Source organism: Gopherus evgoodei, chromosome 1 (assembly GCF_007399415.2).
Source record: "Gopherus evgoodei ecotype Sinaloan lineage chromosome 1, rGopEvg1_v1.p, whole genome shotgun sequence".
Classification (NCBI taxonomy): Eukaryota; Metazoa; Chordata; order Testudines; family Testudinidae; genus Gopherus; species Gopherus evgoodei.
This window is the reverse complement of record NC_044322.1, coordinates 293,278,193-293,300,051: the sequence shown is the minus strand read 5'-3', so window position 1 is coordinate 293,300,051 and position 21,859 is coordinate 293,278,193. Positions and strand designations below refer to the sequence as shown.

Sequence of the window (21,859 nt, the reverse complement as noted above, 5' to 3'; positions counted from 1 at the left end):
CCAAGCATATCTAAATGTATTTTATTCTGTGGGTATTTCTAATGGCTTTCATTAGAAAACTGTTTCCTTTCAAATACCATTGAAATGAAACCAAATTGTGCAAGAGACTAGTAATGTGACAGATGCTACATCTGTAGCTTTGGAAATGTAGTTGTCACTACAGGGGATCTTTCGCATTGAAGACCCACAGGAGCCCGTAACTAAAGCTGAGTAAATTAATCTTCCAGCACATCTCATCAAAAATATTCTGTTTAATAGTAAGCAATAGAAGCACAGATGAACTCCCATTGTAGAGACATTTTTAGCTTCCTTTTACAGTATGTATTTTTTATTTCTTTTGTATCTCTATTGTATTTCTGAACCCTGATAGTAACTTTGAGAAGAATTTCAGTATTTAGTCTAGGCAAAGCTTTCTGGTCATTGTGCTATGATTTTTTAAAAATTATTTATTCAAGGCTGTTAATATGTCGCAAACTGTAGCCTAACCTGTGTTCTATTATTACCTTGAGGGACACTCCCTCTGTTAACACCAAGGAAGGTACACAGGCTCTCTTTATTTTTCACTTAATAAACCACCTGACATGATCATGATGTTGCATAATTTTGTTTCACTTTTTTGTCTTCTCTGGGGCACAGACTATATTTTTATTCAGTCCTTTTCGATTAATACTCAAGTAGGGATCTATATTTTCATAACTTTCTCTGGCATTCTCTGTCTTTATGGTAAAAAGAAATAGTTTTCATCTGAGACACATAGTGATAATATGACACAGCTTGACACAGACAGCTTATATAAACAGAGTAAGACTGAGAAAGTATACAACAGCGCAGGTGTGACTGTGTGTGTTAATTTGTCTGAGGCTCAATAGTTCTATCTGTTTCAATACTAAATGTACAGATGGATCTGAACCCCAGGATCAGGTTTGGATGCAAATTTCTAGCTGAAGCATATCTTTGTAATGAACCAAATGTGAATATGCTACAATTTGGGAAGGTTCAGACTTGGGTCTGAATTTCAAATTCCCAAATTTTGGAGCGTTTAAACCAAAGTTTGATCTAGATCAGGGGTGGGCAAACTTTTTGGCCTGAGAGTCGCATCTGGGTGGGGAAATTGCATGCAGGTCCATGAACGTAGGGCTGGGGCAGGGGGTTTGGGTGCAGGAGAGGGCTCAGGGCAGGGGGCTCAAGGGGGCTCAGGGCAGGGAGCTGATGTGTGGCAGGGATTCAGGGTGCAGGCTTCGGCCCAGCGCTGCTTACCTGGAGTGGCTCCGGGGTGGCAGCAGCATGCAGTGGGGCTAAGACAGGCTTCTTGCCTGCTTTGGCCCTGTGCCACTCCCGGAAGCAGCCGGCACCACGTCCCTGCAGCCCCTGGGGGAGGGGGGACAGAGGGATCCGCATGCTGACCTCCCCTGCGGGTACCTCCCCCGAAGCTCCCATTGGCTGCAGTTCCCCATTCCTGGCCAATGGGAACTGCTGGGGGCGGTGACTGGAGACAAGGACAGTGCATAGAGCCCTCTTCCCCAGGGACTGCAGGGCCGTGGTGCCGTAAGCAGCGGTGCGGGGTCCACAGCACCACAGGGTGGCAATCCTGCTGCCCAGATCCAAAGCATCCAGGAATTTGGATTAGGCCCAACAATGGCAGAATCAACAGAATTTATATCGTATCTAAGAATGAGCAAAGTCATTGTTCTATATACATGCATGCGATTACTCACAGCTGAACTGAAAAATCTGGAGAGAATATTAGATCATCCCACAGCTGCGTGTTGGTAGATTTATTCTAAACTTAACCTCTTCTTTTTGAAATAATGGTCTTCTGTAATCCTGCCAGTCAATTTTCTATTACTTCATTGCTCCAGAACTCTTTGTCATTTTGTCATACCAGCGACTCTGCTAGATGGAGGAGCTAGAACATATAGTTTTGAAAAAGTTTAAAAATTAATATTCTATCCCAAGGGCTGCAAAATAATGTTGTTGTTTTTTTCAATGTAATGGAATATGTAACCCATCCAGCTCCATTGTCCAGCCGGTGTCTCTAGCTGTGACATGTGAAAGGATGATTTTTGGGGCACCCCAGTGAGTAGAAGAACAGCACAGGAGCCAAAATTAATGCTTTAATAAAGAAAAAAGGAGGGAAACAGATTTAGAATAATTTACATGCTGAGTGCTTTGCTAATTGTGTCATAAAACATAGTTGCAGGGTTAACTAATTTGGAGTGGTATGGTGGAGGGAATAACAAATTATCTTTTAAAAAAAATATGTTAAGGATTGATATGATATGGTTTAAAGGTTTTCAAAGAGCCCAGCCCTAGGTACTGCCAGTGCCATTCTTCTGTAGAAACATTGAGGTAAAAGTACGTTTACCTCTTTTTGTGACCCTCCACCTGGCTTTCTAGTCTCTACTGCATCAAATTGCTCATCTTCACTTTTAAGTTCCTTCAAAGATTGGCCCTTCCCTACATTTAATCTCTTATATCCTAGCAACCATCGAGTTCTGCCAACGATGCCTGCCTTTGCCCAGTAGTCCAAATTTCCCTCAAACACCTTCCTGTTTTCACCATGCTGCCTTTATGCATGGGAATTGCTCCTGTAACAAACTGTGAAGTCACTATGTTACACGCCTCCAGATCCAGCTCTAAAACTTATCTCTGCTGTGATACCTGTAAAACACCCGACAATGGTGAGGTAGCTGGTATGCTGTGATCACTGCTTATCATATAACTGACTGCATGACAAGGTGGAGTGAGGCATGAGGCACCCCTGCAGCATTTTCCCCACTCTTCCTCTGGCAGGGGAGGGAGAAGGCTGTGGCAGTAACAGGGAAGAAACAGTGTATGTCCCCAGCCTCTTCACTTTCACGGGGACTCTGTTTAAGAGTTAATACAACCAGAATGTGAAATTTAAGTGGAGGATTTCAGGGAGCGTTGTCCCTAGGTGAAGGCCTGTCAGTATAAGAGTTGAGGAGAGCCTCAGGAGTGCCTCAGAGGCCCAGATTTCAGAAGGTATTGGACAATCCATGGGTTCTCGGGGGGCCAAACTCTCTGCTTCTGCAGGATACAAGAGTCAAAAACCACTGGGTTCAAAGGAATCTTTGGAAAGGGAACCTTGAAGATTTTCCTCCCGCGGTAAAGCTGGGCTGTAAATCTTAGGCTACGTCTACATTGTAAATGAAGCTGTGATTGTAGCATGGGTAGGAATAGCCAAAATAGCTTTGACTGAGCTGGTCTGGGTAACAGTGATAGTAAAGATGTGCTGATGAGGGTTAGTCGCCTCACTACAAGCCCATTCGGGATTCTGTGTATGTTCTCTGGTTGCTGGCCCACAGCAGGATCTGTACTCCCTCGTCTTCACTGCTATTGTTAAAGCTAGTGAAATTAGTACCAGCTCTAGCTAAATTCAAACTAGTGTTGGTAGCCTACCTGGTTTGCAATGACACTTGCATTTGTGGTGTAGACGTACCCTTAGAGCGTACACAAGTTAACTAAAAAGGCAAACCTGTGGCATGATGTAAATGACCTGATTTGTTTTATGCATATGAAAAATCAAATTAATGTTTTTCTTACAGAAACCTGGAATCCTGAACAAAGAGAATATTTGGTCACAGAATCTGTATTCTGAACAGTAAGTAGTTTGATTACACACTAGAAAGATGAATATTGGTTTCTTTTACTCTACTGTAGGTAACTTTCCACATTTGCCTTTCTTCTAGCTGTGTAAGAAATTTAGTGTAGTAAGCAGTTTCTGCCTTCTCTGAAAACTCAATTTCATTTCACTGGAATGGATTTTTATTAATTTACCCTATAATCCTCTTAGATAAGATCATGATAATCCATGTAATGTATCTTTGGGTCAGTACATAGTGAAAATATTGGTGTTGCTGTTACTTTTTTTTGTTTTGTTAACAAAAGTGCATTGTTGTAATACTGGAAGTTAGCAAAGTAATAAAGAATAAACTGAAAATTGGTCAAATCTGGGATTCTGTGTATTTAGTGATAAAACAATAGCTGGCTCTTGGGTTTGAGATATACAATTCATTCAATGTGGACAGGTTGGGGAGAGAATTCTGTGTGCTCATGTTATCGATTTAATCGTTAGTTCAGAATCACAAAATTCTGACATTGTCACCTACAAGCTTAAAACATACAGCTGTTCTGTAAAGATTAGTCTTTGATTTCTACTGCTTCATGATGGATCAGGAAATTAAAATTGTCTGCAGAGATCAGACAATGAACCATGATGTCTGTGTTGTGAATAATATTGGTATCTTCTTTTAAAAGAATTTTTCAGGTTGGTGATGTTCAAATTGTGGCCTGGAAAAAATGCACACAGTGTTTTTATTTCCAATCCTCAATAGTATTCTTTGCAGAAAGTAGCAAAAGGTATATTAGTCCTGTATCTTTGGGTATCAGAAGTGACAACTCTCTGATAATCAGCATAAATAACTGTGTTTAAAGCATTTCTATTTACAGTTCAATCCAAAAAGCTGCTGTGCATTATGCACTAGTAGAGGCTGCCTCTTTGTGGCAGAATATTGTGGGCGTGTATTGTACATAAGATCTATACTATTCTTTACTATGCTTTGTACTGGAAATGAGGGCCTTTTCATGGACATATTTGAAATCTCTATTCAGATTAGTTTGTTGTCTAATCCTAAATAGAATACAATAGAATCACATATTGTGAAGACTCTTCAGCAACATAATGTGGCCAATATACTTTGGCTGCATAGAAAATCCATGGGGAGGCCGTGGGGGAATTTATATATGTAATTTTTAAAAGCCAGAATACAGCCCTTGATCTCTGTATGTACCCAGGTTCAGTGAATGGTTTTAAGAGTCAGTTAATCACTGACATCATGAAAGGAATTGTGTGACATTCTGTTAATGCTGATTCAAGTGGTATGCTTCTTTGAAAACCTTAAACTCTATTTTTGCTGCTGTTCATATAGCACCCAAAAGTAGGCACTTTACCAGCATAAAGTGAATGCATGCCCTATTCAGCTTATCTAAAAAGAGAGCAACATTTTTTAAATGTTTTATCCATCAACCAGTATAATGATTGCAACCAACCCTGAGCTCTTATTTCCCATTTTTAACTATACTAAATATATTTTTATTATTGCAAAATGTTTAGTATTTTACACTTTGTTCATTCCCTGCAACTTTTGTCCTTTCATCCCAAACTTTACCCCTTCCTGCAATTGTTTTTCCCCATTTCCTACTTATCGTAACCCCATCCACTCCTCCTCCCCACTATAACAACCCCTAACCTCAGTTAGTTTCTCACCACACACTCCCACCCAAAAATCACCCTTTCTTCCTCTTCACAGATTTGGCTTTTAGTACGTTTCAGGTTAAAATATTACAGTATACAAATCAGCCACTATGGATAAAACTGAAATTACAAGCTAAACTAGTGTCCTAAAATAGGCAAAATATTTAATTTCCAAGTATAGTATGGGTCATGTGTGTCAAGGCAACCTGATAATGCAGTGAATAGGTTCTCACACACATATCTAAGGAAATTGAGAGGGATTGCAAAACATGAAATATGGATGAGCTGTTGCAATTTGTATTTGAAGTTAGACCTGCAAAAGGACAGCTTTTTGACATTGGAAAAAGGTGCAAATAAATCAATTATAATTTTGCCTCATAGGTTTAGGTTCTAGCAGCAGATCATTGATGGAGGTGTACATGGATTGTAGCAACTCCCCAATATTTTGTATTGCATTAATGGTTTATGCATAGCAAGAAATTTCATGAACCACTATATTTCTGTCTATAGAAGGTGAATTTCTCTATCCTCCCTATACATTCACATACTCTCACGAGTCCTCCTCACTTGTCTTCCTCTGCTAACTGGCCAGAACTTTTTAAATAAAACAGCTGTTTCAAAAGAGTGTGGATTTATTTGTGTATATGGAGAATAAGTTAATTAACTTTCACTGGTGCTCCATCACATTCAGCTTCCTTCCCTCCCTCTGGCAGAATAGGATGATGGAATCTTTTCAGAGTATCCATTACTTAATTTATCAATCATGGTATTATGGTTATAGAATATAAATGCCCTATCCATAAATATATAATTACAGAAATGGAAAAATACAGTGATTATTTAACATTTGTAATGCATAATTTATTTAATGTCCTCTTTGGAGTATATATTAGAAATTAAAATAAACATAGAAATTTATTTTTATCTTACATCCATCATCTGCAATAAGTCACATTACTAACTCGATCAGGCTATACATCCAATTATGTAGAGTACATTCAACTCACATTGGCTTTGTACCATTCAGCTTAATATTTTTGACATGAATTGTACATTCCTTATACACTAGTATTCCTTATACATTCATTTGACCTGGGATAATAAATTATATATTACCATTTTAAAGTATTTTTATTTCTCAACTGTTTCTTGAAATGAAAATCCTGAAATGTCAAGAGTTAGTATAAAAGTGCAGACCTTATCTCAAAAATAGGAGGAATATAATGAATATTGCATTAAATGCTCACCTTGTTTAGCTATAGAATTTGACATTTTGAATTATGTTGATGAGTTATTTTATAGTGTGCTTACAGGTGGCCAGAAAATGAACAGAAGACAGACTTCTTCAGATATTCAGCCTAATGCCCCAGTTCAGGAAAACACTTAAGGATGTGGTTAATTTTAGGCAAATAATTACATCCCAAAGTTCAGAGGGTAGCCATGTTAGTTTGTATCCAGAAAAACAACAAGGAGTCCGGTGGCACCTTAAAGACTAAGAGGTTTCTTTGGGCATAAGCTTTTGTGGGTAAAACCCCCCCACGTCTTCAGATGCACCTGTCATAGTATAATTCCCAAATCTGAACCTTAGCGTCCAAAATATGGGTACTAGCATGAATTTTCCTAAGCTTAATTACCAGCTTAGATCTGATAGGCTGCCACCAATCAGGACTTAGGTAGAGCACCTGATAGACTCTGGTCTCCCCAAACCCTTCTCTGGGGACCCCCAAGACCCAGATTCCCTGAGTCTCACAACAAAGGGGGATAAACCATTTCTCTTCCCCCCTCCTTTCTTCCTCCCAGATCTTTCCCGCCCTGGGTACACTAGGAGACCACCGTGATTCAAATCCTTGAATCACCCCTTCCCCCTCCCTTCTTCCCCGGAGAGAGATACAGAGATAAACGCAGAGAGCAGGTTTTTCTTCCCTCCTCCCTTTCCTTTCTCCCACCAATTCCCTGGTGAGTGCAGACTCCCTTCCCTGGAGTCTTACAAAAGATAACCAAAAAATCAATCAGATTCTAAAAAAAAAGAGGAAAACTTTAATAAAGAAGGAAAAACATAAAAATTATCTCTGTAATCAAGATGGTAAATATACAGGTTTTTTTAGCTTATAGACAATAGAAAGAAGCTTTCTCCAGCAGAAACACAATTTAAGCTACTTCCAGCAAGTACACATCTGCAAATAAGAAAAACAATTTAAAAGACTATAACCGCCTTTTTTTCTTACTCACTATTCTGAATAGATAAGAGACTGTAGCAGGGAGATTGGCAGAAACCTGGTTGCACCTCTAGTCCCGTCCAGGACCCCAAGAGAACAAAGCCAAACCCCAAAACACACACAAAGGCTTCCCTCCATACGAGATTTGAAAGTATCTTGTCTCCTGATTGGTCCTCTGGTCAGGTGTTTGGGTCCCTGTTTGTTAACCCTTTACAGGTAAAAGAGACATTAACCCTTAACTATCTGTTTATGACAGCACCTTCGTTGTTTTTATCCCAAAGTTAAGGACTTGCTGAAGTACTGTCCTGAATAGGGATACTTTCCTAATTCCCATTATCTTCAGTGGGCTTTGGGTCAGGCCCCAAACTCACAAATGGATCTGCATGAGCATATCCCTGTGTTTGAACGGAGCTCTGTTGACTCCGACACCAGTGCCCATTCTATTTGTGTACATATGATTGTAATATTAGGAACTTGATGACAAACCATTGAAGATATAATACACACCATCAAGATGAATGAGCAAGGAAAATCACAGGTTATGCATATACAGTTATGCACTCACTTTGTTTAGGCAGGTATATGTCTAGTCTATGTGTCTCTGATGGGTTTCCTTTGTTGTTAAAAATACACTGCTGCTTACACTTTAGGAATGACTCAAGCAAGGTCACAATATAGAATTGTTGAGTACATTTGCAATAACATGAATAGTGTCTTCCAAATCTATAAAGCTCTGATTAATAAAAACATTCTTATTCAAGACAGCACTTAAGCAAGTACTTAAATTAAGCACATGCTTAAGTTGCATGCAAGTTAATTGTCCCATTATGTTTAAAAAATTGCCATCCCATATCATTATTACATCTTTGTCTGCTTGCTATAGAGCTAGTGATAACGAAGGGGCTGACTTACCTCCCATCTTCCTGTTGACTTTAATAGAAGTTCCTAGAGCTCTGCTCATTTCTGTTTATTTTAATGAGAGTTCATGCAAAGACAGAAGAGGATCACGGAAGGGGCAGTCATCTTAGCTTTAGCTTAAAAAGCTTAGACACCAAGTTAGTGGGGAAGCAGGGGATGCAAACTATTCTGTGATTTTTAACTTTTACTATCTTCAGTTAAAATGCAGCAGCCCTTGTCATTTGGCTTTGATATTTTAAAAGTTCAGAATCGTGCGGCTGTGGAGGAAGAAAATAATCTTGCAATATGCGTACCACAAGCGGTGTTCATCATCCTTCCACATTTAACTGCAATCAAATTTCATCTGTCACTACACATATTTTGGTTTATCATATAATTGACAGCTTTGATGGTTTTTAATGGCTGTCTGGTTAATGACAGGTTTTTTTCCATTATTTATGCATAATAAAGACAAATTCATGTAATGTAATATAAATTAGGAGACTGCTCAAATCAACAATCAGTGCATGAGGAGCCTGGCTGAACTATAGTCTGCTACAATGAGATGAGAGTGGACTTTTCTATTGAAAATAATTGCATGCGCAGTTCACTCCATTACTTCTAGAAGAATTGAATTCGTGTTTTACTTATTAGCTCACAAATACCCAGAATTACAGTGTGTTGTTTACTCTAACTTCTGTTCTGAAGCTACCATAGTATAGAACATTAATGTATTGTAATATCCAAATAAACAGATCGTATAAGAAGATTTTGATTTTGAAACGGTCAATTTTGTATAAGATGGATTTATAAAGAATTGAAAAGAAATAAGTCAGTGCTTTCTGAATCTTTCATGGCAATCAGGATAATGTTATGTTTCATTAAAATAATGTACATGCTTTAAAATCTAGAAGCAGCATGCAGTCACTCTCATTCCCCATGCTCCTAGTTTTCTGATTGCCCATCAAAACTTGTGTACATATACCACAGCTATGGATAAAATAATTCATTCTAATGCCCAGACTACCTGACTTACTCCATAGTGTTCTCACATAAATTGATTTTACATAATTTCTATTAAAGTCCAGACTTTTTGTTACTGCAGGGTATAGCATTTGCACAGAATAGTATGATTTATTTGTTTTTATCTGTCTTGTTGTTGTCTTCTAAGAACTGGTGAAAGCAGTACATTCTTTGTGACTGTCCTGCTCATGAATTCTTATGCCCAAAAACTATTTTCCTTCCCCCATCACTTGTCTGTATCTGATATTAGGGCTACAACATTACATTTTCAGCTGAGAAACCTCAGACATAGATTTAGATTCTGTAGTGTTTTGAGATATACTAGTTATGCAACCTAATTTTGCAAAATGGCTGTCTACATACCTCCTTGGGGCTTCAGTTTAGTTGTCGTCTATCATTTTAGCAGCTTGATAAATTAAATAGCAGAGAATAATCAATCTTCTGCTTCTTAGCTTTTTCTTCAGTTGGCAAACATATACTTGCCAAGTGCCCTAGAAGTCACTTTTTTCCCCCTGAGAATTTAGCCATTAAAACAAATGACGGGCTGGTAATATTTTTGTCTATTGTCCATGGACTCTAAATATGAAATCATTGGTTGTCAAATTTTCTATTATAAATCCGTTTTTCCACGGTTTTCAACTCCACTGTGTAAATTAATTCTGACATATAAGGATGCAACCCTGAAAGTGTAAGTGTGTGTGTGTGTGTGTGTGTGTGTGTGTGTGTTGCCCTGTGCCCTGCAAATAAAAGAAGGAGCAGCTTCTTAAAAATTATGGGTCAAATTCAGCATTGATGTGGCTCTGTCAGCTTCAGTTGAATTACCCGAGGTACAACAGTGGAATTTCACCTGCTCTAGACTCATTTACTCATAGACTTTAAGGTCAGAAGGGACAATCGTGCTCATCTAGTCTGACCTCCTGCACATTGTAATAGACACCTAACATCTGACTGAGTTACTGAAGTCCTCAAATAGTGATTTAAAGATTTTATACCCTATAACTGCAAATTTACTGGCTTAATATGCTTCTTTGTAATTCACAGAATATTTTCACTTTAGATAGAAAAGTAAGTACATGGTAAGTGTGTTGGTTTACTAACTTTTGACATTTTGAAATACGAAATAACTAACACGCTACTGTGACTTTAAATTAGGTTACTACACACACTCCTGGGAACATTTTTCCATTTGAAAAAAATCAGGATTTTTTGCATGAAAATTAAGTGTGTATGTACATTTGGCAGCAGGAGTGACATGACTGGCTACAACATTTCCAAGGAAGCTACTGCAGTTTATTGGGTCTGTGATCCATGCATCAAGAAGCTTGCACTTTGAATTTCTTTGCTTTCCTTGTTTCATGTAGACTTTAAGGCCCGAAAGGACAATTGTGATCCCCTGGTCTGAACAGCACATTGCAGGCTACAGAACCTCATCTACCCACTCCTGCAATAGAGCCATAACCTCTGGTTGAGTTACTGCAGTCCTCAAATCATGATTTAAAGTCATCAAGTTACAAAGAATCCACCACATACTCTAGTTTAAACCAGCAAATGAGCCATGCCCCACACTACAGAGGAAGTCCCCTGCCCCACCCCCCCCAAAAGAACCAGGATCTTTGCCAATCTGACCTGGGGGAAGATTTCTTCCTGACCCTAAATAAGGCAATCAGTTAGATCCACCAGCCAGGTACCTGGAAAATAATTTTCTGTAGTAACTCAGAGCCCTCCCCATTTCTGGCCCTTCGAAATATTTTACTCCTTGAGAATTTTGTGCCACTGCCCATGTCCAGAAAACAGAGGTGAGGCATTGGGGGGGCACACTGGGTGATGTGCCACTGCCTTGCCCCCTGCGCGCCATTTCTGTGAGTGCAGGGCTACCCAGCTGAAAGAGGGTGCCGCTTGCTGACTCTGCAGCTGGATACCACCTCCTGGGTTCTTATGTTGGTTGTGCTCTCTTTCTGTATGCTGGGAGCCATTCCTGTTTTCTGTACAATAGTGAGTGCCCACACCCAGACCCCCCCCCCCCGCTGAGCCCAACCACCCTCACCTTGACGCTCCCCTACACAGTCAGAACCACCCAATGAGCCACTGTGCATCCAAATTCCTCACTGAGCTGCCCACACCCAGATTGCCCCAACAGAGAACCCTCTTCCCCCCCCAATATGCTTGGATCCTGCTGAGCTCAGCCTGCCTGCCCACACCTGGTATGTCTGTTGCAGAGGAGTAAGGTGCCAAAGTGTTTCTAGGGCAGGCCTGGCCCTTGCACTGTGTCAGGGCCAGCTGCAGCCTCACTGCTCAGTCTGTGGCCCAGGGGGGGCAGAGAGGGCTGCAAGGTGAGCTCCCACCTCTTTGCAGCCAGTCACCTGAGCTTTCCACTGCCATACTGGAGACTTCACATTTACTTATTGACAAATAAAATCTGCAGAATTTTGCAGACTTTTAAAATATTGTTTGTTTGTTTGTTTGTTTGTTTTTTTGCGCAGAATTCCCTCAGGAATAATATTTGCTACTAGCAGTTGTATATGGGCTATTAGATAGATAACATTGTAGATAATCTCATCATACTATTTCCTCCATAAATTAATCAAGCTCAGTCTTGAAACCACTTAGATTTTTTGCCTCCACTAATCCTTCTGGGAGACTGTCCCAGAACTTCACACTCCTCTGATGGTTAGAAATCTTCTTCTAATTTCATGCCTAAACTTGTCAATGGCCAGTTTATATCCATTTGTTCTTGGGCCAACATTGGCACTTAAATAATTCCTCTCTCTTCCTGGTGTTTAACCCTTCTGATGGATATACAGAGAGCAAACATATCTCCTCTCAGCCTGTCTTTGATTGGGCTAAACAAGCCAAGCTCCTTAAGTCTCCTCTTGCAAGATAAGTTCTCTATTTCTCTGATCATTCTAGTAACCCTTCTCTGCGCCAGTTCTGGTTTGAATTCATCTTTCTTAAACATGGGAGATCTGAATTGCACACAGTATTCCAAATGAGGTCTCACCAGTGCCTTGTTATAATGGTACTAACACTTCCCTGTCTCTACTAGAAATACCTTACCTGATGCATCCTAAGATTGCATTAGCCTTTTTCATGACCACATCACACTGGCAGCTCACAGTCATCCTGTGATCGACCAAAACACTGAGGTCTTTCTCCTCCTCTGTTGCTTGCAACTGATGAATCCCCAGCTTATAGCAAAAAAATGTGTGCGTGACCCTGCACTTTATTAAATTTCATCCCATTTTTTTACTCCAATTTTCAAGATCATCCAGATCTTGTATGATATTCCAGTCCTCCTCCTTATTGGCGACACCTCCCAACTTTGTCATCTGCAAATATTTTTAATATGCGCTCACTTTTTGTGCGAAGGTCATTAATGAAAATGTTAAATAAGATTGGACCCAAGACCGATCCCTGAGGAACTCCACTAGTAACCTCCCACCAGCCTGATAGTTCACCTTTCACTCTGGCCTGTTGTATTCTTCCCTTCAACCATTCCCTATCCATCTTTCAATTCTTGTATTGATCCCCATCTTCTACAATTCCCTAATAATTTCCCATGTAGAAATGTATCAAATGTCTTACTGAAATCCAAGTAGGTTAGATCTACTACATTTCCTTGGTATTAAAAAAATCAGTCATCCTCTCAAAGAAAGAGATCCTCTGCCACTACTCCTAAGGTCCTTGTTACCTTTATTAAAAACTGAGGAAAAGTATTTGTTTCGATGTTAGACCAGTCCTAGATTATCTTTAATCTCCACCCTATCCTCAGTGTTTAGCAGTTCCACTTCTTCTGTAAGGTGGAAGCTGTAATTTATGTGAAAGATTTTCTTTGGTTGTGGATTGTATTTAACATTTTGTGGAAAAAATCTCTGTTCAGAAAAGCTGTTCAAGTCACAAATTATTAGGTTTTTTTTTACTACCTCATCATAGTTCCAACTGTGCCATATTCCTGCATTTAAAACAAGTAAATAAGACATGCACTTCTCCGAGCTGCAATCAACAACCTGGCGTGCACATGTCAAGCACAGTGTGATCAGCAGTTGTTTTTCTTTCTTTGGATCAAAGACTGTCCCTTCACATCCTCCCTCATTCAGGAGAAAATCACTTTGGAGTCAGATACAAATTTATTTAATTACCAGTCAGTAATCTCCAACCCATATTTCATTAAAATGCTAGAGATAGCAAATGTCACAAACCTGTCATACCTCTTGACATACCTTACTGACTTTGTCTTATGAGACAATCAGAATTCTCTTTTCTATCGATCCAGATGTTTGACAGTTATGGCACACAAGGTTTAACTTTGACTTCTCAATAGTATGTTACAAATAACTGCATGTATAATTTAATCTTGCCTGGCTGAGATCATTCTCCAGTGTGCAGATAATGCTAGCTCATGATATTGAGTCTTTATTATCTTCTAAAAATAATTTGGTAGTTTTGGATAAGCTCTGTGTAAAGACTTATTCTTCAATGCTACTTTTTCTTGTCTTCCTGTTTGTTTTTCTTTCAAAGATTTCCAATGTAGACTTTCATTTTAGGGATTTGTAGCCACCATAAATATCACACTCACTGAGATTTTGAATCAAATGCTCAGCCTGTACACATTTTTTTTTGGACCTAAGGTTAGAGACATTTTGTTCAATTGGCTGAAGATCAAACTGATTTTAAATGGGTTCATCCAGTGTGCGAAAAGGTATGTCTGGAACATATTAAAATCAAACTTGACCTTCGTCTGTTTTGAGTCAGTGATATGCTGCCAATATTTTAACATTGAGCTTCTTGTAGAGAGAAGGGAGAGAGGGTTGGGAGGCCTAGTCATTCATTTTCTTAGTATACGAATACTTTTTCAGAACCATAACCAATGAAGGATACAACTGCTTTGCAAAATATGTTAAATGCACATTGCTAGAGAAGTTTATACTTGATTTCTTAAAAATATTTTGCATTACTGGTGATCTGGCATTGTGTTCATTTTGATATGTGAGCTGGGGTGAAGGAGATGAAGACCTTGTAAGGGTCTTCGACTTTCTTCCCCTAGGAATTATTTTAAAAATATCTGTTACTTGATGCTGCTGAGGGCATTTTGAATAAAAATAATTTTGCATTGGAGATGTATTTTTCTGTTTCCTCTCAGTAATGGGACAGAAATGATTTAGTAGCATCCAGAATGAGAGTGAACTCTTTCAGAGGCAAGAAAATCACCTTTCACTTCAATTTTTTGGAGTGTTAACAAGCAGCTCCCACAACTCCAAATGCAATACAGCTCTGATCTGAGCTGAAGGCAGAAGCTTTCTTAATTACAGGTACATAACATGGTCTAATTTATAAATATATATATATTTTTAAAGGCAAGACAACAGGTGGCTGTAAGCCAAGTTTAAAGCTACATCTTCAATAACATTGTTTATGCCTAGGCATTGCTATACAATGACAAATAAGCAGTGCTACCAAGCCCAAGCACTCAAACATCATAAATCAGGTAATTGAAAATCATGAGATTGGCTTGAAAATCATGGAAGTTTTTTAAAGAATAATAGACGTGGGGTTGGTTTTGTTGTTGTTGTTTTTTTTTTTACTTGCCTTCTGGTTTCTGAGCCCTGACACTGCGCTTGGGTCACATTTTCAAACTTTCTTCACAACCATGAAGGCTAGAATCTTACTACTTTTTTGTCTGAATTGCATGAATCCAGGAGCTGGGGCTTTAGGAATAAAAACAAATATTATTAGACCTGTGATACCATTCACTGAGAGATTTAACAACACTGGGTAAGATCCCTCACCATTCACAAAACTCTGTTAATACTATTTAACTTTTCCATACCATGACGTGCCCAGAATCCTTCTCTCATGTAGCAGAGGCCATCCCCTGCCATTTAACAATATAGGAAGGGTCAAGTGGTCTTGACACCTGGGCACTTATTCACACACCTACATGTTCATGGTGGTCTCCAGTTGAGAACTTATACTTTAGAGCAAGAGGGTAAGAAAAAGAATAACATGTCACTTGGGACATAGAACCTTAACTATTAATTTTTTTTAACAGAATTGTGCTCTGGGCAACACGTGATACAGAATGTGACTCTTTAATTTGAATCAGACCCAGAACACAAATAGGATGTTTAAAGGTTTTTAGCAGTAATTTAGGAACCCCGAAAGGTCTATTAAAGTGCAGTTTAAAACTATTAGCTATGCAATTATGAATTTATCCCATAGACCACAACGATTCCTTCTGAGGAGTTATGGTCTGTTGGGCAAATATGTATTTAGGGAGCTTTTAACATGTGAATTACTTTCTAGACTATGTAATTATGTATTTAGACCTTTCAAAAAGTGTATTAATGCCCTTATTTATACAAGGAGTATCTTTGTTTTGTTCTAAACTGTAAGTAAAGTAGAAATCTGCAGTAGTTACATTTCAGTTGCTGTATATTTGTCACTTTAATATTTTAAGTGAAATTTCTTCCAGGTCATTGATAACAATGTTAAAAAATGTAAGACCAAGAACAGATCCATGTGAGACCCCCACTAGAAACAGACCAGTTCAATGGTGATTTCCTGTTGACAGTAGTATTTTGAGACCCATTAGGTAGCCAGCTTTTAATAATATGATGTGTGCCATGTTAATTTTATATCATTGTAATTTTTTAATTAAGATGTTGTGCAGTACTAAGTCAGTGCCTGACAGAACTCTATGTACATTGCATCAACACTACAAATTTGGTTGATAAAGGTAATAATCTCTTTAAAAAAAACATTAATTTGACAGGATCTGTTTTTCATAAACCCATATTGATTGACATTAACTGTTTTATCCTTCCTTAATTCTTTATTAATCAAGTCCCTTATCAGCCTCTCCATTATCTTGCCTGGGATACATGTCAGACTGACAGACCTATAATTAGCCGTCATTCTTTTTTACCTTACATTTTTCTTGCACTCAACCCTTTGTGGGGTTACAAAGGGAGAATTTCCCTGTACTTCCTCCCACTGGCACATCTTCACAGTGCCAAGTGACAGAGTTGCAGTAAATTGGCATTTTCCTTGTTTTTATTGCCCATAATTACCATTTGAGACCTACCATATGAGTGGCGCACTCAAATGCACTCAGACACCAACTGCTTCCCAGGGAACTTACCATGGCTTTTTTGCATATTCATTTTCAATTGAGTAAAGGGAATCATACCTTGGGATGTTCTCTTCTCCACTTGTTTGTCTCCAGCTCTTTCCTCTTTGAAGAAACACAGAAAGACATTTTTTCTTAAGACTGATTATTAATATGATCACTATTGTTCCCATGTTCTCTTTCTCCACACCCCATATTTTGGACCCTATGGATTTATTTTATATACATTTTAAGGGGCGGGGAGGTGTGCACACGAGACTTTTTTCATGGTGTCATCAGTAATATTGTGCAGTGGTCTAGAGGAACAAATATAGGATGCAGAGTCAGGAAATTCTGACTGTTAATACCAGATCTTCCAATAACTTTCTATGTGCCCCTGAGCAACTCACTTAAATGTTCTCTGAGCCAGTCTCCCAACCTTTGAAATAAGGATGATTGTAATTGCATGCTTCCCAGAGTTTTTGTGAGGATAATCCTGCCCTGAAGTCAGTAGGACTTTTGTCATTGACTTAAATGGAAATGGGACTGGGCTTTTAATTAGTTAATGTTTACATAGCACTTTGAATATATAAAAGCTACAGAAATGCTAAATGTTATTTATTATTATTAATTCAGACTTTGAAAGCTCCATAAATATCTATTTGCTTGATAGACCATAAATACATAGAAGAAGCTGTTATGGTGAAATATTAGGTAATGAATTTTCTCTGCGTCTAATTATGTTGAGACCATTTTTATTTAAGCTGTTGTTAACTAGAGACGCCTTTAAATTCCTGTTAGCTTTCCTTGATTTCTTGTGGCTTGAAAATAGTTGGTCTAAGTTTGATGAATGCTCAGAATTCAGTTCCATAGTGGGCTTTTAGTCATCAGTATCCTTGTTTTTGTTATAATTTCAACATGTGAGTCATGGGGATTGGGAAAAGGGAAGGGAAGGGGAATGTTCTGATATATTACCATCTTGATCTGCTGCCGCCTCTTTTTTTTTTTCTTCCTACCATTTAGCCCTTACCATCCCGCATTTTTTCATGCCCTCATCTCTCCTTTGAGTTTTACTCATCTTACCCCCGCAAACAGGGAAGTTTGAGAGTGGGAGAAGGAGATTCTCCTGCTGAATGAACAAGGTGCGAGTACTAACACTGGGCTGAGTGAGTTTGTCTGGCTGTTTGAGTTTTTCTTTCTCTTTCAGGTTATTTCAGTTGTTTTCAGTTATTTCAGTTACTGGGTCAGTTGGGATTGTGTGTTTGGGGACTGTTTTGAGCCTTTGTTCCGTGGATCATCCTTGATCGTCTTTGATCAGCCTCGTGATCACCCTCCCCTGTGTGATTAATGAGGGAGTAGGGCTGACCTAGGAGAGAGAGCCTTAAGAGCCAGAGGCTAAGCACCAAGAAGAGCTAGCAAAAAAGGGAGTTTGAGAGAGAATTTGTAGGTGGGAGTTGTAATATAGTCACTATGGTTAGGAAGGGCTGCATTGCCAGTGCCAATGCTGCTCCTGTTTCCTCCATCTGCACCTGTATCCAGACAGACAGCCTAACCATGGGTGCCTCTACCCAGATCCTGGTGTGGATTTGCAGAGACTGTGGCCTGTATTTCCCACTCTGAGAAAGCCAGGCTGGGGGACCATCCAGTGTGATAGGTGCCTGCTGGTGGAATTTCTCAGGAAGCAGGTGGGAGAGCTACAGGAGGGAGGTGTCCAGGCTGAGGAGCATCTGTGCCCATGAGGGATTCCTTGAGAGTATTCACATAGAGACATTCAAGACTGAGGAAGCTATCCAGCCACAGAGGATTGCTCTCTCACCACCAGAGGAAGAGGATATGGCTCTGTCACAGGGAGGACACTGGCAGATAGTTACTTCTGGCAGCAGGCAGTGCTCCACCCCTTCCCCAACCCATCCACCATATCATGTGATGGAAAACTGATATGCTGCCCTGGCAATGAGCGATGAGGAATCACCCCCAGAGGACGAGGAGAAGCCATGTATCCCCAAAGCTGGGAGGATCACAGCCACCACTCCCAGGAAGAAACACAGGGTAGTGGGAATTGGTGACTGTCTTCTGAGGGGGACGGAGGCATCCATCTGTTGCCCTGATATGGCATCCCAGGAGGTATGCTGCCTGCCCGGGGCCACTATCCGAGATGTTATGGAGGGATTGTCGAGGATCATCCTGCCCTGTGACTACTACCCTTTCCTACTCATCCACGTGGGCACTAATGATAGTGTAAGGCATTACCCTCAGCAGATTAAAAGTGACTACATGGTTCTGGGAGTAAGGGTGAGGGAGTTGGGAGTGCAGGAGGTGTTGTTGATTCTTCCAGTCCAGGGTAGTGGCCCAGGCAGAGACAGATGCATCCTGGAAGTGAATGCCTGGCTGCGAAGACGGTGTCACCAGGAGGGCTTTGGCTTCCTTGACTATGGGATGCTGTTCCAGGAAGAAGGACTGCTAAGCAGAGATGGGGTCTGTCTATTGAGGAAGGTGAAGAGCATAATTGGATACAGACTGGCTAACCTAGTGAGGAGGGGTTTAAACTAGATTCGAAGGGGGCAGGTGACCAAAGCCCATAGGTACCATAAGTCAAGAACATGGAGACCTGGAAGAAGGTTTGGAATTTGGAGAGGGGGGCATAGGCTGTTATAGCAGGGATAAAGGAGAGACAAGCCAGAACTTAGATATCTATATACTAATGCGAGAAGTATGGGGAATAAGCAGGAAGAACTCAAAAATGCTAGTAAATAAACACAACTATGACATAGTTGGCATCACAGAGACTTGGTGGGATAATACACATGGTATAGAAGGTATAGGTATAGAAGGGTACAGCTTGCTCAGGAAGGACCAGCAGAGGAAAAAGGGAGGAGATGTTGCCTTATATATTAAAAATGTATACATATGGACTGAGGTTGAGATGGAAATAGGAGACAGGCTTGTTGAAAGTCTCTGGGTATGGATAAAAGGAGTAAAAACAAGGGTGATGTCATGGCAGGGGTCTACTTCAAACCACCTAACCAGGAAGAAGAGGTGTGTGAGGCTTTTTTTTAAACAGCTAACAAAATCATCCAAAGCACAGGATTTGGTGGTGATGGGGGACTTCAACTACCCAGACATCTGTTGGGAAAATAACACAGCAGGCCACAGATTATCCAATAAGTTCTTGGAATGTATTGGAGACAAATTTTTATTTCAGAAGGTGGAGACAGCTACCAGGGAGAGGCTGTTCTAGATTTGATTTTGACAAATAGAGAAGAACCGGTTGAGAATTTGAAAGTGGAAGGCAACTGGGGTGAAAGTGATCATGAAATGGTAGCGTTCATAATTCTAAGGAATGGTAGGAGGGAATACAGCAAAATAAAGACAATGGAATTCCAGAACGCAGACTTTAGCAAACTCAGAGAGTTGTTAGGTAAGATCCCATGGGAAGTAAGTCTAAAGGGGAAAACAACAGAAGACAGTTTGCAGTTTTTCAAAGAGATATTATTAAAGGCACAAGAGGAAAATATTCCACTGCACAAGAAGGATATGAAGTACTTCAAGAGACCACCCTGGCTTAACCAGGAGATCTTCAGTGATCTAAAAATTGGAAAAAAAAGAGTCCTTCTAATAGTGGAAACTATGTCAAATTACAAAGGATGAATATAAACAAATAACACAAATATGTAGGGACAAAATTAGTAAGGCCAAGGCACAAAACAAGATCAAACTAGCCAGAGCCATAAAGGGTAACAAGAAAACATTCTACAAATACATTAGAAGCAAGAGGAAGGCCAAGGACAGGGTAGGCCCATTACTCAATGAGGAGAGAAAAATAACAACAGAAAATGTGGAAATGGCAGAGGTGTTTAATGACTTCTTTGTTTCACCAAGAAGATTGGTGGTGATCGGACATCTGACGTTGTGAATGTCAGTCAAAATGAGGTAGGAACAGAAGAGGCTAAAATAAGGAAAGAACAAGTTAAAAAGTACTTGGACAAATTAGATTAAATTAAATTAGGGCCTGATGAAATGCATCCTAGAATACTCTAGGAGTTGACTGAGGAGATATCTGAGCCATTAGCGATTTTATCTTTGAGAAGTCATGGAAGACAAGAGAGATTCCAAGAAGACAGTGAAAGGGCAAATCTAATGCCCATCTATAAAAAGGGAAATAAGGACAGCCCAGGAAACTGCAGACCAGTCAGCTTAACTACTGCACCTGGAAAGATAATGGAGCAGTAATTAAGCAATCAATTTGCAAACATCTAGAAGATAATAAGGTGATAAGTAACCATCATCATGAATTTGTCAAAAACAAATCATGTTAAACCAACCTGATAGGTTTCTTTGACAAGTAACAAGCCTTGTGGATAGTAGGGAAGCAGTAGATGTGGTATATCTTGACTTTAGTAAGGCTTTTGATACTCTCTCACATGACCTTCTCATAAACAAACTAGGGAAATGCAGCCTAGATGGAGCTGCTATAAGGTGGGTGCAAAACTGGTTGGAAAACCATTCCCAGAGGGTAGTTATCAGTGGTTCACAATCATGCTGGAAGGGCATAACGAGCGGGGTCCAACAGGGATCAGTTCTGGGTCTGGTTCTGTTCAATATCTTCATCAATTATTTAGATAATGGCATACAGAGTACGCTTGTAAAGTTTGCAGATGATACCAAGCAGGGAGGTGGCAAGTGCTTTGGAGGACAGGATTAAAATTCAAAATGATCTGGACAAACTGGAGAAATGGTCTGAAGTAAATAAGATGAAATTCAATAAGGACAAATGCAAAGTACTCCACTGAGGAAGGAACAATCAATTGCACACATACAAAATGGGAAATGACTACATAGGAATGAGTACTGAGGAAAGGGATCTGGGGGTCATAGTGGACCACAAGGTAAAAGTGAATCAGCTGTGTAATGTTGTTGCAAAAAAAAAAAAAAAAAAGCAAAAATCCTTCTGGGATGTATTAGGAGGATTGTAGCAACACACAAGAAGTAATTCTTCCAGTCTACTCCTCTCTGATTAGGCCTCAATTGGAGTATTGTGTCCAGTTCTGGGCCACATTTCAGGAAGGATGTGGACAAATTGGAGAGAGTCCAAAGAAGAGCAACAAAAATGGTTAAAGGTCTAGAAAACATGACCTATGAGGGAAGATTGAAAAAGTTGAGTTCGTTAAATCTGGAAAAGAGAAGACTGAGAGGGGACGTGATGCTGGTCGATTCTCTGCAGTTTGAGGTCTTCAAACCAGTTTTGAGGATTTCAGTAACTCAGTCCTGGGTTAGGGGTTGTTATAAAAGTGGATGGGTAGGGTTCTGTGGCCTGCCTTGTGCAGGAGGTCAGACTAGATGATC

General features: G+C 39.7%; 1 protein-coding gene and 1 long non-coding RNA gene across 6 annotated transcripts in view; one reads left to right on the top strand and one right to left on the bottom strand.

Moving 5' to 3' along the window:
* SYT1 (synaptotagmin 1) overlaps positions 1 to 21,859 on the top strand; it is a 526,016-nt gene that overhangs the window by 191,244 nt on the left and 312,913 nt on the right. For 4 of the 5 annotated variants that reach the window (XM_030548651.1, XM_030548646.1, XM_030548645.1 and 1 more), the window contains one exon: positions 3,567 to 3,622. The exons of the other annotated variant lie outside the window; for it this stretch is intronic. The gene's annotated coding sequence lies outside the window, so the exon portion shown is untranslated. The remainder of the gene's footprint in view (positions 1 to 3,566; positions 3,623 to 21,859) is intronic. 5 annotated transcript variants of the gene reach the window in all.
* On the bottom strand, positions 9,616 to 20,030 carry LOC115644390. The gene is made up of 3 exons (XR_003998487.1): positions 19,904 to 20,030; positions 14,646 to 14,651; positions 9,616 to 9,628 (listed from the first exon to the last, which is right to left on the bottom strand). It is a non-coding gene; the product is annotated as an uncharacterized LOC115644390 (long non-coding RNA).